The sequence below is a fragment of the Hypanus sabinus genome, chromosome 9 (assembly GCF_030144855.1).
Source record: "Hypanus sabinus isolate sHypSab1 chromosome 9, sHypSab1.hap1, whole genome shotgun sequence".
Lineage (NCBI taxonomy): Eukaryota > Metazoa > Chordata > Chondrichthyes > Myliobatiformes > Dasyatidae > Hypanus > Hypanus sabinus.
In genome coordinates, this window is record NC_082714.1 from 53,097,788 (window position 1) to 53,114,111 (window position 16,324).

The window sequence follows — 16,324 nt, forward strand, 5'->3', positions numbered from 1 at the left end:
TTGCAAAATCAAAAGAGAATCGTAATAAAGTCAAGATAAAATCATACAGATTTCCTGTTAATTTTACCACTTTTCTGCTTCCTGTAATGAGGTACATCTATTGCAATAATATCTGTTATCACCTGATAACATTTCTGCTGAAAGAAAGCAGTGAATGAGGTCAGGAACTGATCATCAATATGTTGAGTTACATGTTTCCTCCCCAGAGGCTACTACAAAATCAAGGAACTAATTCTAGAAGCTGCAGTCTCCCCTTTTGCTTTTCCATGGGAACTGATTGTTTCAAACGGTATCTCTCTCACTGAATTTTGTTTTTGTGTCGGTTTATTTGGGGACTTGGCAATCACATGCTGTTGCTCAGCTTGTGATGCTAAATTAATTGCACTGGTAATCTTCACTGAAGTGTTAGGGTCACTTGAATGATCACACCTTTGCAGAACCTTGTAGGTGGTGGAAATGCCAGGGACAGGTCTGTAAAAGCTTCCTTTCGGAAGGAAACATTGCGACTACAAAGACAAAGAATCCTAGTCCCCATCTTCCCACCAAATATTCTTTCTATTAATGCTTTCTCAGGATCTTGACCTTGTACAGAAGGTTCACTGCCTGAGTGTCTCTGTTCACGAGAAATTCCTTTACTAGTATTCTCTTCTTCATGTAGCCTGTCCATTAGATATCTTAATGGTCCTGTTGCTCCCCTTGATTAAACTATGGAGGAGATGAAGCTTTCAAGAAGCTACTGGGAGAGATGGCAGATCTCTGGCTATGTTCCAGGAAAGCAAATAACCATTGCAGTTTCAACACTAATGACTGTGAATCACTTGCCTTGAGTAGCATAACAGCATGCCTGAAGTCAGAAGCCATGAAAAGGACTTGAATGGCACTCTTGCTGTAGCAGGTTTTGCCATGATCTACCAGTTCTGTCTTTCCTGTCTCCGACTTTGCAGCAAGTCTTGAGTACAAAGGAGCCAATGTACTTACTTGTGACATGCAGATGTTCTGATGGAGCAGCTGCTACAGTTTTCCCTCATTTGGAATTGGAAAATCCTTCGATGCTCGTGTGACAGGCTCATATCGGTCAGGAACCCCGACAATCAGAACATCATGCAGTGTACCGGTTAAAACAGTTGCCGACAGCTTGTAGCAGAGTTGGACTCTTCTTCAGAGAGTGATGTCATTAATTTTGGAATGTGAGGAACAAGGACATGGAACGCTTCCGATGAATGTTGGAAACTTAAAAGCATGTATTTCAACACAGCAGGTGCTACTGCTCTTACAACTGGGAAAAGAGCCTTGAGAACATCTGTTCCATTTTTGAAAGTGTGACTTTGATCAAAAAGCAGTCTAACCTTTCAGTAAGCCAATAATCCACTTGTCTATGTTATTGGCTAATGGCCATGATCAATCATATTGGTCTAAGCAGTCATCATCCCTATATCCATCATGTAATCATCATTCAACAGGTTTTGAAAACCCTATCCATGATTTCTGAGTGCACATACATACTGGACTCTTCTCCCAGAGAGTTGTGGGGGTCTGGAATGCACTGCCTCAGAAGGTAGCGGAGGCCAATTCTCTGGATGCTTTCAAGAAGGAGCTAGATAGGTATCTTATGGATAGGGGAATCAAGGGATATGGGGACAAGGCAGGAACCGGGTATTGATAGTAGATGGTCAGCCATGATCTCAGAATGGTGGTGCAGGCTCGAAGGGCCAAATGGTCTACTTCTGCACCTATTGTCTATTGTCTATTGGACTACAGTGGTTAGTGCTTTTGATGGCCTATCAAATACATCCACATCCTTTTGGAATTGTGTGTCATTCTATGCAAAGAACTCAAACATGTCTATTCACTGCTTACCATTGAGAGGATCTAAATTACGTCTTGTATGGACATGCTTGACTGAAGTTGAAGGTTTCTATGCAACAAATATTCACTTTTTAGATGCTGTCCATGGAAAGTTACAAGTTGAGATCAAACAGTTACCTGACAGACTTAGAGGGCAAAGACAGAGAGGTGAGGGCCCCCATCAGTCAGAGTTGACCATGGATGTTGCGTCCTAGCTGTCTAGGTACTGAAGCCTGGGCAGTATGGAGAACAAATTGTTGCCCTTGTAGCATGCTCCCTCTCACCACTCATCTGATGAACCCAAAGGAATGGCAGAGACCGATGCAGTTTGGTACCAGAATGTCGCAGGAGTTGTCAGTCAGCATTGAACTCGATGTAGGACTGCCTTAGGGACTCCAGCTCCAGATTTTTCCCTCGGAGTTTACTCCCAAAGCCTTTCCCGTGAGTGGGTACAGCTGCAAGGCAGCAGAGGTTTGAGATCAGAGTTTTCCTTCTCCTGGATGAGCTGCCAACCACAGCTAATGAACTCCATCTGTCTGAAGCGACTGGTTTTAAAGTGCCAGGAGCTCGTCTTTGCCCCTTCTCCTGTCAGTACAAATGGTTCTGCCGGGCTTCCTAACAAAGCCACATGTGAAGGCCAGGAGCTGGACTTGGTTGTCAGAGGCTATTTGAGGTACATGCCATTGGAATCATTTAATAGGTAGCAGGAGCTTGTCCCCATTACCACCCCCAGCTATAAGAAAGTAAACTAAAAGATCCCTGCCAAAGCAGGCAGAATATTCCTCCATAGCTTGCCTATCGGGAGTGGACAAGGTATAAAGCCTTCCCTGGGGAGGACATGTACCAGTTCGTAAACTGATGATGCAATTGTAGTCCCTACACTGGGTAATGACTCTTCCTCCAACAAACCTGAATACTTTGAATGCACTCTAGACAGCTCCATTGAGTTCAAGTCCGGTCTTGAGCAGTCAGGAAACAACTCAACTGACGACTTGAGTTGAGAGCCCAGCACTGATAGGCTGGTCAAGGCATACTTTAGGAATTTGGTATCTTTCTGGCAGTCCAATATCCAAAAAATTTCCCGCTGAGCCAGAGTCCACCAAAGCTCTCACAGATGTTGATGTCTCCCCCAAGATAATAGGGCTGGAAGTACAGGAGAGGGACTTGAGACCATTACAGTTCTCCCCCTGGACAGTTCTGGAAGTTTTCCCGAAAACTTGGAACAGCTGACTTGGAGGCTTACCTCAGTATAAGCAACACCTCTGCTTCATATCTTCACTGGGGAGACCTGAGTTCTGCTGGAGATGACTGTGGGGATCTGTGTTGGTAATCAGACTGAACAACTTGGGCAGGCATTGAGTAGTCCTGAGAACTGGCCCTCCGTGTGAACTCACCACGTCTGTCCCTGCTTCTTTCAAAACTACAGTTGTTGATTCTTAGGAATGTCCATAAGTTCTTCCAGATTCTCCACCTGGTCCCTGGCCACAAGAGCGTTCTTAAACAGGTCATTTAAACCCCGTCTGAACAGAGCAACCAAAGCCTCATTGTCCCACCTATTCTCTACCACTACAATATGGAAATCAATGCAGTAGCTGGCCACGGATCATGCTCCCTGATGTAGCCGGAGGAGTCCCCCGGTGGGATGAAATATCCTCATCATTCTTAGAGATAGATTTATATCTGGAGCATCCTTCTCCAATAAAGTTGTTGCCCACGAAAGGGCCCTGCCCAAGGGGAGGGAATTATATGGGCCACCTTACTCCTGTCCAGGAGGAACATTGTGGGTTGTACACACACATTGTGGGAGCACTGATTTAAGACGACTCAAGCTCCCCATTGACCAGCTGGTCATTCTTGCAACAGGTAGCAAGACACACAGGCAAGTGCTCGAAACCCGTGTCCTTCTGCGATGATGCAGGTATCTCCTGGAGAAGCTGCTCATGCTGTCCAATTGCCTGACCTTGGCAAACCAATGCAGTGTGAAGTTGATCCACCTCCGCTGGGTCCAAACTGGCCGAGTCCTGCTGTAGCAATCTCCAGGCGAGAGGACACGGGTGTGGAGTAAACTCAGGACTCGATGGTAGAAATTAACAATGAAGATTTATTCAAAGAATGATACAAGGAATAATCAAACTAAGAGCTCGCTTACTCTGTACTTGAGCACTCAGAACTCGAATCCAGGACTCAGCAGTGATCGCTGGTCCAGAATATCCTTAAACAGAACAGGAAATGCAGGGAATGTGTGCAGGTCAAAATCAAAAACTAATCACTTAAGATTGAGAAGCATAAGGAAATTGTATTCACATAATGAGCATCACAAATAACACAGTGACAGCTGAATGATAAAAGGAGTCATTAAATGATCCTAATAAACTCAAATAAATAATGTTCAGGTGTGTCGAGACCTGTCGCTACCCAGCGCATCTCGCAGGTCTGAACGGTTCATGATATTCTCTAATCTATTATCCTGATGTGTTGTTTTATAGCAGTAGTATGATGTAAAAACATAAAAATATATTAATGACTAAAATAAATGAATAGTGCAGAAAAAGAAATAATGAATTGTGTTCCTGAGTTCATGGACTATTCAGAAGTCTGATGGCGGAGGGGAAGAAGCCATTCCTGTACTTCCTCTCTGATAGTAATAATCAGAGGAAAGCAAGTCCTGGATGGAGTGGGTTCTCAATGATGGATGGCGCCGTTGTGATGCACCACCTCTTGGACTTGCCCTCAGTGGTGTGGAGGGTTGTGCCAGTGGTAGAGGGGGCTGAGTCTAGAACCCTCTGAAGCATCTTGTGATCTTGTGGACTGGAGGCTCCATTCTAGGCTCTCCACCATACATCCATGGAAATTTGTAGGAGTCCTTGGTGGCATACCCAAGTCTCCTCACAGTCCCGACTAATCCTGCATTCTGTTTTTTTGTAATTCAAATTTTTATTATTATTTATTCTTATTTTACAAAGCAGCACAGCATATCATAGAGCAGATACAGTACAGCATATTTACACAGCCATCCCATGACAGGAAAACAGATAAAACTGAGAAACAGAAAAAAAACTTCTAATTTAAGTTTAAATTAACATACGACCAAAATTGATCCTGCATTCTAATTCCGTGTTTCTCTTGTGCTTCTGTGATGGACAGCTGTAATTAAAAGTTCTGTAGGATAGCATGCGAAACAAAGTTCTTCAATATACAATAATAAAAAAAAGCACCAATTTACCTGCATCTTGTTCTGGGCCGTGCATACTGGGAAAGGTACACTGTTTCTCAAGTGGTTAAGTGCTGTACGTCATCGCTTCAACTCCACTGCAAGTGCTGCTTAAAATCTACATACTAAACAACAGGACTAGGCTTGTATTTCCCTGAACTTGGAAAGTCAGGCAATAATCTAATGATAGTGTTAAAAACAAGAATGAGGTTCTGGACAACAGCTCACAAAATGGAAAATGCAGCAAGGTCATTCAAGAATGAAATTAAAAAAAAAGACTTTCACGGATTAGTAATAGGAATCAAAAATCTCCCCACAAACACTGCTGATGTTGAAACTGTGGTCAATGGATGTTTTCTAAGGAAAGGTATTGTGGAAGAGTGGAACGACAGATCAAAGAGGATTTGGATGAACAGTGAAAGATATTTGAGTCGATGAAAGGTTTCAGTCCTTCCCCTGTTCAATTACTTCTTCTTAAAAAAATGGTGAGGCACATATGATATTAAAGGATTTAAATTAAATTTAATTTTCAGATTTAATGGCGCTGAAGAATTTTACTGCAATACAGCAATTTACCTTTTAATTGTGTGTCACAAAATAATTAGATGGATTAATGAGGGTTGGCTTGTGTTGGCAAGATCTCTAGCTTCTGCATTTGGGCAAAGAATTAATTGAATTTGTAACAGATCCTCTGTCTGATGGCTGACAAAAGTATTTTTCTGCTGAGCTTGTGTTACGCATTGTCCGGGTCCTGAACTATGTAAGTGAGAGATTAGTGCTGACTGGAAATATCCTTCCTCTCTGGATGATGTTCCATTGATATACCCCCTCCCTTCTGCAAATGGTTGTAACAGAGGAAGCCCCCTCCAGGTTGAGCCCGATGAAGGATAAGCTTCCCTTTAAGGTGGAATGAGCCTCAATGGACAGCGGTCTCACCATCAGACCTGAAACTCCTGGGGTTGGGACTCAAAAATGCATCTACAAAACACACACACAGAATGAGGCCAGTCATACTGATGAGGGCATCCGTGCTGACTGTGAATGCCAGCCAGTTTTGTACCTACCCTTCTTAATCATGTGCTGATTGTGTGAATCCACCTGGAGCCGAAGGGAAGTTCTCCACCTGCTAAACTTCCATGGAAGTGGTAGCTCAGTTGAGGAAGATATATGACGTGCTTGCCTTCATAGGTCAAGGCATAGAATAGAAGCAACGATCTTCTACAGAAACTCAGTGGGTCGAGCAGCATCTGTGGGGGAGAAGAAGTTATCAATGTTTCAAGTCAAAATCCTGTATCAAGATTTTTGTCCACCTCCTAGTTCCACCCACATTATTTACCCATTGGCTCTCCCTCCATCTGGTCCTGGTTCCACCTGCCTTTCACCTCTCCCTCTCGTTTCCCGGATGACCTTTCTTCCGCATCAGACTCATCACACTCCAGTGCAGATGATCCTTGTGTTCCTGATTATCAAACTGTCTCTATCTCTACCCTCCACTCTCCTCATCTCCCTCCATCTGCCTCCTCTTTTATTCTGTAATGGTGAGGCAGGGGCCCAAGGTGGACAGTACCAAGGTGAACAGTAGACTGAAGGAAGGAGAGAATGAAGGACACAGGAGAGATTGAGTAAGGTAGGGAACTGGCGAGCATGTGGATTGTGTTGGGAGATCATCAGACAGATGATAGATGGAGGCAGATTTAAAAACACAGAAACATAGAAAACCTACAGCACAATACAGGCCCTTCGGCCCACAATGCTGTGCCGAACATGTCCTTAACTTAGAAATTACCTAGGGTAACCCATAACCTTCCATTTTTGTGAGCTCCATGGACTTGCCGAAGAGGCTCTTAAAAGACCCTATCGTATCCGCCTCCACCACCATCGCTGGCAGCTCATTCCACGCACTCATCACTTTCTGTGTAAAAAACTTACCCCTGACATCTCCTCTGTACCTACTCCCAAACACCTTAAAACTATGCCCTCTCGTGCTGGTCAGCATGGCTTTGTCAAAGGCAGGTCGTGCCTTACGAGCCTGATTAAATTTTTTGAGGATGTGACTAAACACATTGATGAAGGAAGAGGTAGATGTAGTGTATATGGATTTCAGCAAGGCATTTGATAAGGCACCCCATGCAAGGCTTATTGAGAAAGTAAGGAGGCATGGGATCCAAGGGGACATTGCAGTACTCCAATGTGGGGTCTGACCAGGGTCCCATATAGCTGCAGCATTACCTCTTGGCTCTTAAACTCAATCCCATGATTGATGAAGTGACTGGCCTTCTTAACCACAGAGTCAGCCTGCGTAGCAGCTTTGAGTGTCCTATGGACTTGGACCCCAAGATCCCTCTGATCCTTCACACTGTCAAGAGTCTTATCATTAATACAATATTCTGCCATCATATTTGACCTATCAAAATGAACCACTTCACACATATCTGGGTTGAACTCCATCTGCCACTTCTCAGCCCAGTTTTGCATCCTATCAATGTCCCGCTGTAACCTCTGACAGCCCTCCCCACTATCCACAACATCCCCAAACTTTGTGGCATCAGTAAATTTACTAATCCATCCTTCCACTGCTTCATCCAGGTCATTTATAAAAATCACAAAGAGTAAGGGTCCCAGAACAGATCCCTGAGGCACACCAGTGGTGACCAACCTCCATGCAGACTATGACCCATCTAGATCACTCTTTGCCTTCTGTTTGCAAGCCAGTTCTGGATGCACAAAGCAATGTCCCCTTGGATCCCATACCTCCTTACTGTCTCAATAAGCCTTGCATGGGGTACCTTATCAAATGCCTTGCTGAAATCCATATACACTACATCTACTGATCAACGTTCATCAATGTGTTTAGTCATATCCTCAAAAAATTCAATCAGGTTCATAAGGCACGACCTGCCCTTGACAAAGCCATGCTGACTATTCCAAATCATATTATGCCTCTCCAAATGTTCATAAATCCTGCCTCTTGGGTTATTCTCCATCAACTTACCAACCACTAAAGTAAGACTCACTGGACTATAATTTCCTGAGCTATCTCTATTTCCTTTCTTGAATAAAGGAACAACATCCGCAATCCCCAATCGTCTGGAACCTCTCCCATCCCCATTGATGATGCGAAGATCATTGCCAGCTGCTCAGTAATTTCCTCCCTCGCCTCCCACAGTAGCCTGGTACAGCTTGTCTGGTCCAGGTGACTTATCCAACCTGATCTTTCCAAAAGCTCCAGCACATCCTCTTCCTTAATATCTACATGTTCAAGCTTTTCAATCTGCTGTAAGTCATCCCTACAATTGCCAAAATCCTTTTCCGCAGTGAATACAGAAGCCAAGTATTCATTAAGTATCTCTGCTATTTCCTCCGGTTCCATACACACTTTTTCATTGTCACACTTGATTGGTCTTATTCTGTCACATCGTATCCTCTTGCTGTTCACATACTTGTAGAATGCCTTAGGGTTTTCTTTAATCCTGCCCACCAAGGCCTTCTCATGGCCCCTTCTGGCTCTCCTAATTTCATTCTTAAGCACCTTCCTGCTAGCCTTATAATTTTCTAGATCTCTATTGTTACTTAGTTTTTTTGAAGCTTTCATAAGCTCTTCTTTTCTTCTTGACTAGATTTACAACAGCCTTTATACACCTCGGTTCCTCTAGCCTACCATCCTATCCCTGTCTCATTAGAATTTACCTATGCAGAACTCCACGCAAATATCCTCTGAACATTTGCCACATTTCGTTCATACATTTCCCTGAGAACATCTGTTCCCAATTTATGCTTCCAAGTTCCTGCCTGATAGCCTCATATTTCCCCTTACTCCAATGAAACGCTTTCCTAACTTGTCTGTTCCTATCCCTCTCCAATGCTAGAGGCAACTGCTTTCCCAGTGGCTGCAAGAAACTGCAGAGAGCTGTGGACACAACTCAGCACATCGTGGAAATCAGCCTCCCCTCCCCGGACTCTGTCTGTACTTCTCACTGCCTCAATAAATCAGCGAATGCCATTAAAGTTTCCACCCATCCTTCATTCTTTCTTCTTCCCTCCATTGGGCAGAAGATACAAAAGCCTGAAAATATTTACCATCAGTCTCAGGAACAGTTTCTATTCTGCTATTATAAGACTATAGAATGATCCTCTAGTATGATCAGATGGACCCTTTACAATTCTATCCTGTTCCTTAATGTTTGCCTTTGTTCCTTAATGTCTGCCTGCAGTGCATTCTCTCTGTTATCGTAACATTTTATTCTGCATTCTGTTATTGGTTTCTGTTGTACTCCTGAATGCACTGATGTGATTCAATGATCTGTATGAATGGCATGTCAATACTTGTTGCTGTATCTTGGTACATGTGACAATAGTAAACCAATTTGCTCCCTCTATCTTTTGCAGATCTGCCAAAGATGCCATTAAGCATTTGGGTTTCTCATTGTCTACCCTGTCTGCAGAAAACCAATGAGACTGTTCAACAGCCATACCCACTTCTGAGCGGGAACTTACACCTTTACTGACAGCCACGTCCTTCACAATGGGTCTTTTCTTGCAAACATCCACACTTCTCTGATCTCTGTCCTCCCTGGAATTGTGCCATGCTCTTCACCCTCGGGAGCACTCCCCAGAGTGGACAAGCAGCAGTGTTCGCTCATGTCCCTTCAGTAAAGCATTGCATATACCATGTCCACTGCCTACTTCTTCCCAGCTCTGCCTGAGGAGCCTTGCTCTGCATTTACCCCACTGGATCACTGCCTTACTCCCCCCTCTGTAGCAACACCCCAACTCAGTGCCGAAGTGGCCTCAGGGAGCTCTTCTGCATGTTGATTCAGAGCCAGCGTCGCAGAATCATCCTGTCGTGTCCAGTCTGACTGCATATTGGGTGTCACTGTAGCGTAGCGGTTAGTGTGACACGATGACAGCTCAGGGTGTCAGAGCTCCGAGTTCAATTCCAGCATCATCCGTAAGGAATCTCTGTATGACTTCCCTGTGGAATGCGTTGGTTTTCCCTGAGTGCTCTGGTTTCCTCCCACAGTCCAAAGGTGTGTCAGGTAGATTAATTGGTCATTGTAAGTTGTCCTGTGATTAGGTTAGGATTAAATGAGGGTGGTCGAGGGTTGCGGCTCAAAGGGTCAGAAGGACTACTTCACTCTGTATCTTCACATTCATCAGTCACGCCGTGGAGTACACATGGCTCTTAAACATACACTGAATTTCTGGGGTGAGAAGGATGTCCGATCAAGAGAAGCTGGACAAGTTTGGGCATTTGTTAGAGTTTAGAAGAATGAGAGGAGACCATATTCAAACATATAAGTTCCTAAGGGGATTTGACATCACAGAGAGAGCAATAATAGACAATAGGTGCAGGAGTAGGCCAATTGGCCCTGCGAGCCAGCACCGCCATTCAATGTGATCATGGCTGATCATCCACAATCAGTACCCCGTTCCTGCCTTCTCCCCATATCCCTTGATTCCGCCATCTTTAAGAGCTCTATCTAACTCAAAGGGGATTGAGGGGGCACAGTTACAATACAAGGCAATGGTCATTTAAAACTGAAGTGCAAAGAAGTTTCTTCTCTTTGAAGAAACCTCTGTAATCACTTCCTCATATCCCTACTTAAAACGGAGATGGACAAAAATTTCAATGGGGGGGGATAGATCTTAGTCAGGATTAGTTAGTAGTACGGGTGACTTCTAGGAGAATAGAAGGTTGATGCTGGGAGGAGTTATAAAATGCCAGTCAGTAAAACTCTGTTTGTAATTCTGTACACGATTTCACTCTAATGCACCCAATTTGTTGTTCTCTATCCTTAAATCTCTAAACAAGTCAGCTTGTCAGTCCAGACAAGAAAATTGAGGAGATACAGGGAAAGGTAAAGCCCTGGCAGCTCAAAGAATGCAGATGAAACAAAAGGAGAAGGTGGGGATAAATAAGGTCCTAACAGTGCAAAGAATACAGATGAGATGCAGGAGAGGAGTGGAAAAAGGTAAGGTCCTAACAGCATGAAGACTACAGATGAGAAAGAGTTAGTGAAAGGTATGGTCTCACAGCATAAAAATGTAGATGAGAATGAGGAAGAGGAGTGGATGCCATCTGTGAACTTGCTGATGATACAACTATTGTTGGCAGAATTTCAGTTGATGAGAAGCGTACAGGAGCGAGATAAATCAGTAGGTTGAGTGGTATTGCAGCAACAACCTTGCACTCAACGTCAGTAAGACCAAAGAATTGATTGTGGACTTCAGGAAGGGTAAGACAAGGGAACACACACCAGTCCTCATAGAGGATCATAGGAGGAAAGAGTGAGCAATTTCAAGTTCCTGGGAGTCAACATCCCTGAGGATCATCCTACCCCAACACATCGATGCAGCTACAAAGAAGGCACAACAGAGGCTATATTGCATTAGGAGTTTGAGGAGATTTGGAATGTCACCAAAGACACTCACGAATTTCTACAGATATTCTGTGGAGAGCATTTTAACTGCTGTGTCACCATCCGGTTGGGATGGGTGGTGGTGAGCTGCAGAAAGTTGTGAACTCAGTCAGCTCCATCAGGGGCAAAAACCTCTGTAGATCCAGGACATCGTCAAGGAGTGATGCCTCAAAAAGGCGACATCCATCATTAAGGACCCACATCACCCAAGATAGGCCCTCTTCTCATTGCTACCATCAGGGAGGAGGTACAGGAGCCTGAAGGCTCACACTCAGTGAGTCAGGAACTTCCCCTCTGCTATCAGAATGAACCTACAAAAACTACTTGACTATTTTTTGTACTAACTTTTGTATATATATAATTCTTATTGTAATTCAAGGTTTTTAATTATTATGTATTGCAATGTACTGCTGCTGCATAACAACAAATTTCATGACATATGCCAGTGATATTAATCCTGATTCTGAAAGCTAACAGGTCAAGGAATACAGATGGAAAGGTGCAGGAAAGGTGGAGAAAAGTGAGATCGTAGCAGCATAAGCAATGAAACTGGAAGGACAAAGGCTGTCATGTAGTATAGGGTGTTTTGTATGTGCCGAGGGTGATGGTGAGGGTGCAGGATGTAGTGGTGGATAGGTTAGGCTTAAAGAAATGTAGAATGGCAGTCAGGCTGCTATAACAAGTTATGGGAGGCGTGTACTGCTTTTGAAAATTATTAACAATTGCGAAAACAGATCTTTAATATTACAAAAAATTGGGAAAATTGCAGATAGAAGAATTTTGATGATGAGGTTATCAAGGGATTTGGGGTGAGGATGTGTGAAAGACTCTGGGTTACAGGCCTACTAGAACAAAGGCCCTGACTGCTTTCCTGTGATAATATCATTTTATCATCCAAGTCCTACATTGGAGAAGGAAATTAAAATATAAACCTTGAAAATCCCAATTGGATATATGAGCTGCCAAGCAGTTAGTGAGTTCCTACCGCTGCTCTGTCCATTATTTTATCCCCTACATTAAATGATTATTATAAATGGGTTGCGATCTCCTCTCTGCCAGTGTTTAGACAGATGTCAGAGTATTTAACAGTGGCTCTCTCTCTCTTCACCATTCCTCAGCCGTAAATCAGTGCCAATGGAAACAGTCCGCACTGTCAACCTGTCCAGATTTGGTGAGGGATGAGGTTTCTCCGGTTGAAAGCTCACAGTAGGAGGTTCCACGATCATTGTAGAGTCTGTCAAGCACCAACCTCGTTCACAATACACTTCTGGATCTGACACATACATTGAGACGTAGTGTGAGCATCTGGGCAATGCAAGGTGTTCCAGTCACAAACAAGAGAGAATCTGCAGATGGTGGAAATCCAAGCAGCACTTGCAAAATGCTGGAGGAACTCAGCAGGCCAGGCTGCATCTAGGAAAGGAGAAGCCCTTTGGCCCAAAATGTCGACTGTTCTCTTTTCCTAGATGCTACCTGGCCTACTGAGATCCTCCAGCATTTAGGTTAGATTAGATTCAACTTTATTGTCATTGTGCCGAGTACAGATACAAAACCAAATGAAATGCAATTAGCATCTAACCAGAAATGTAAAGAATAGTGTTATTTACAAACTGACTGTGAATGAAAAGTAAGTGCTACAGCACACAAATATAAAAGTTCTGAGACAGTACAATATGGGTGCAATATTGCTTAGTACTGTGATGTGAGGTTCAGCAGGGTCACAGCCTCAGGGAAGAAGCCCGTCCTGAGACGGCTGGTGTGGGAGTGGAGGCTCCTGTAGTGCCTACCAGATGGGAGGAGAGTAAAAAGTCCATGGTTAGGGTGAGGTGCATCCTTGATAATGCTTTTTGCCCTGTCCAGGCAGCGTTTATGGTAGATGTTCTCAATGGTGGGCAATTGGATGCCGATAATCCACTGGGCAGTTTTCACCACACGCTGGAGTGCTTTGCGGTCCGATACGGGACAATTGCCATACCACACTGAGATGCAGTTGGTGAGTATGCTCTCAATGGTACAGCGGTAAAAGTCTGTCAGTATCGTAGGACAGAGGAGAGCTTTCTTGATGCTCCACAGGAAATAAAGGCTCCAAGCATGCCTGAAGTCCACAATGATCTCCCTGGTCTTCTGGGTGTCAAGGGCCAGGTTGTTGTCAGCACACCACGCAGTCAGGTGCTGGACCTCATCCCTGTAGGCTTTCTCGTCATCCCCTCTGTTCAGGCCAGCCACCGTGGTGTCATCTGTGAACTTGATTATGGAGTTAGAACCAGGTACAGAAACGCAGTCATAGGTGAAAAGGGAGTACAGAGAGTGTGTTGCGGGGTATTCCAGCGTGTATCTCACTCTGCATCTATCTGGGCCTGTCATCTCAAAGAGATTCTCAATAAAGGGAAGCAGAGTAGGAGTAGGTGAAAATGAACAGGGGGTGAAGGGGGATGGGTTGGAAAGACCTCCCTTGACTTAACCTTCCTCCACAGACCTACATGGCTTGTGGATGAACCATTTCCCCAGCAACCGAGAGGGAAACACAATTCTCAGCAAGACAATAAACTTGGAAGCACTCAGCAGCTCAGACAGTCTCTGCGGGCTGTAGGTGACTTCTTGTTAAAACAGAGAATGCCTGAAACATTCAATAGGTCAGCAGATTCTGTGGAGAGAGAAAGAGTTAAAGTTTTGAACCTGGCACCCTTCATTCGACTTGAGAAAGGGCCATTTCTAGTGAAAGGGTCCTGCCACTGAAATGCTGACTGAAGTTCCTTGCCTTCAGTTTCACTATAGCTCCTCGATGCTACACGTGATCTGATAATTAACTAAAGTCAAGTTTAGTCACTCTTACCAAACCTCTGGAAATCAATAATTGATGATCGGACCAAGACCGTCAGAAATTTTGGATGCTATTGGTTTACAGACTTAAAATAAGACGTGCCACTCTTCTAAGGATTGTGACTAGCTACGGTCTGGATTGCAACGGTAACTGTGGAAAGTTCCGGAGAAGGGTTTTGCGAAGAGCCCTTGAATTAACAACGCATACTTGCATCCATATTGTACTGTCTCAGTACTCTTATACTTGTGTGCTGTAGCACTTACTTTTTATTTGCCGTTATTTTGTAAATAATGCTATTCTTTGCATTTCTGGTTAGATGCTAACTGCATTTCATTTGGCTTTGTATCTGTACTCGGCCCAATGACAATAATCTAACTAAGTTGGAAACCTCCATTTTGGACTTCAGTAGAGGTTAGGAACTCATGGACCCTCTGTGCTTGATACTGACAAGGAGAGCAAAATCAGCAGCCAGGTACCTCTGTTGGCAGGGGATTTGAAGCTTGTGATTAATTCAGGAGAAGATTAGCTTTAACTGCCACATGTACATTGAAACATGCAGTGAAACACATCATTTGCATCAAGTGATCAGTGAGGAGTGCGCTGGGCAGTGAAAATGTCGGCACGCTTCTTGTTCCGGTATAGCATACCCACAGATTACTAACCCTAACTCGTACATGTGTGGACAGTGGGAGGAAACTGGAGCACCCGGAGGAAACCCACGTGGTCATGGGGAGAACGTACGAACATCTGACAGGCAGAAATGGGAATTGAACTCAAATCGGAGATGGCTGGCACTGTACAGTGATGTGCCAACTGCTTCGCTACTGTGCTGCTAATTGTAACAAATCTGATGAGCAGTAGTAAGCGTGAGACCATAAAAAAAGTAGTGAAATTGAGTGAAGTAAGTTGTCAAGCAATTGTCAGTGTAATGAGCATTTCAATATAGCAGACTAGTTTCAGATAATTAAAATCATTGACAATCATTAACAATGTCATTGGTTTATTATTGCCACGTGTAGTGAGAAGAAATGAAAAGCTTATATTTAGAATCATGGGACATTGCAGCACATAAACAGCCCATTCAGCCCATCTGGTCCATGCTAAACCATGCAGATCATGCAATGCATAAGTAAACTGGAGTAGTTAAAAGAAAACAAATGCAAAATGCAGACTGCAATGTAGCAGCTACAGGAAAAGTGCGGTGCAAGTACGTGTGTGGATAATTGTGTTGCTGCTTATTCTCAATGAATGTGGCCTGTTGGTCAGGAAATCAAGGATTCAGTTTCAGCTGGTGGAGCAGGGTCCTCTGTCTAGGAGTTTGGAGTGAGTTTGTTTAGAAATATGGTACTGAAGGCAGAGGTAACATTGATAAGCAGGAGTCTGATGTAGGACCAGGGAGACAGTCTCCGCTGTTGATTTTTTAAAGCTTTTTTTTGGTGATAGGTGAATTGCTGTGGATCGAGGTTCCTGAAAGGCCAGAGTTGATGTGTAACACAACTAGTTTCTCAAAGTACTTCATGATAGTGGGTGTCGAAGCCATCAGTCAGTAGTCATTAAGGCATGTTCCCATGTTTTTAGTAGATACCACACTGGATGATTTTTCAAATCATTCATCAAAAGGATGGGAAAGTTTTTTTGGGTGAATGACATTACTGAGGAGCGGGCATAGATAATGATTGGAATGGGTAGAAAGAAGGCAAGTTTCCTACATTCCTGTGGCAAACCTACTTATACCAAGTAGGAAAACTGATATCGTGTTTCACAAAGTAATAGAAAAGTCCAAAATCAGTTGGTGCTGAGAATTGTAAGTTTGATGTCAAGAGAAGCAAATAGTAAATATACAGTTGGTATGAAAGACTTGTGCTTTTAAAACTGAGCCATTTCAGGATTGCAGGGTAAACTGGTGCATTCATTTCCAGCCTAGGTTAGTGAGGATCATATGAAATGGACTTTCAAATTAGCTTCATCTATAGAAGCAGTTCTGAAAATGGGAAGAATTTTAAACTGGTATAGAGCAAGAGTGTATGT

At 43.7% G+C, this 16,324-nt stretch overlaps 1 pseudogene; it reads right to left on the reverse strand.

Annotated features, from left to right (window-relative positions):
* Positions 1-394: 394 nt before the first annotated feature.
* Positions 395-5,093, reverse strand: LOC132400052 (ubiquitin carboxyl-terminal hydrolase 35-like; annotated as a pseudogene).
* Positions 5,094-16,324: the final 11,231 nt, after the last annotated feature.